General features: G+C 47.0%; 2 protein-coding genes across 2 annotated transcripts in view; one reads left to right on the top strand and one right to left on the bottom strand.

Annotated features, from left to right (window-relative positions):
- T265_10312 (hypothetical protein) overlaps positions 1 to 1,245 on the top strand; it is a gene marked incomplete at both ends in the record, with an annotated part of 43,400 nt that overhangs the window by 23,105 nt on the left and 19,050 nt on the right. The window lies entirely within an intron of this gene.
- The window catches only part of T265_10313 (hypothetical protein), a gene marked incomplete at both ends in the record, with an annotated part of 25,012 nt that overhangs the window by 15,732 nt on the left and 8,035 nt on the right, over positions 1 to 1,245 (bottom strand). The window lies entirely within an intron of this gene.

Raw genomic sequence — 1,245 nt, 5'->3', positions numbered from 1 at the left:
GCGGCGCTATATCCTGTCTAAGTGCGAGTTAATCACACTGCTGATCAGCCACTCGTGGCCGACCGGTTAGGTGTTCAAACTACTAGCCGGGAGGTTGCACGCTCGAGACTCTTCGGAGTTTCGTGATATGCGCACTGCTGATGATTTCCAATAAGGATGAAACACAGCTGTACAGTGCTTCTCGGCCTTTCAGCATAGATTGGCTTCACTTGCAGGACGAAATCTCCACAACCTGATGGTTTCGTTGCACCATTGAACCCATAGCAGTTTTGTTCGAAATGTGTTTACAGGAACCAAGGAAAGACAAATTTCGTTTTATTGTTGACAGTGCTTAAAGGGTTTCCTTGAGGAAATCAGAATCTTGCTGTGCCGATCGGTGCGCCTCTACTGCATGGCGGTTCTCGCAGAAACCGGTATATGACTGACTGGCGGAGAGCACGCAGTTCCCGTTACAAAGAGAATGGATCCTGGTGCAGTGCAACGGTTTACATACCTCCATAGCCCTTGAGCTTTGCTGAGGAGTGTACGTATAGCTCCCAGAGATCTTTCAACACCGTGCTAGTCAATGGGATGAAGTTTGACGGACCGTTCTCGCTTTTTTTGTGGTGGCAGCTGGAACACATATGGGGACATGCGCCTTAAAGATTTGGGCTACTTGGCGGTCTTAGGCTAACTGCCGCTGCTTTGCGATTGGGCCGTTAGGCCGAATACTTTGGTTGAGTGACCTAGTAAGCCTCTTATCTGATACTTTTGGTTCTAGCGATATCTCGACCCATCTACAGCCTCAAGGCATAGTATTCCTAGTTACTCGGTTTCTGATATCATCTTCGTTGGTGCATTCTCAAGAACTGATCAATCCACCAACGCCTATTAAAGTTGGCCGCAAAATCGACGATTAAAGCGGCCGTCACGGCCGTATACACTTCAAAATCATGCTCCAAACCTCATCGTCTTTACCGTTCGCACTCTCCAACAAACTGCAGACTGCGTTTGCAAGTAGGATGGCCTCCAATTATATTGATAGTTCTGTTTCAAGATCCAAGTACGGTTGTTCAGCTGAATTCCCGACTAGTTTTCTTCACTTCCAGAAGCCATCAGCTCTAGTTCCGCTGGGAGTAGGAATTTTTTTAAACTATTCCGTTAACAATACACACTTCATCTGCAAACTACTTTGGTTCTTTCGAGAGACTCACCTGGAAGCCAGCTGAATCTCTCGTTTATGATGTTCTCAGGCGACTGAATGTG

The sequence above is a fragment of the Opisthorchis viverrini genome, assembly GCF_000715545.1.
Source record: "Opisthorchis viverrini unplaced genomic scaffold opera_v5_357, whole genome shotgun sequence".
NCBI lineage: Eukaryota > Metazoa > Platyhelminthes > Trematoda > Opisthorchiida > Opisthorchiidae > Opisthorchis > Opisthorchis viverrini.
The sequence above is the reverse complement of the archived record's forward strand: the minus strand, read 5'-3'. Positions and strand labels throughout refer to the sequence as shown.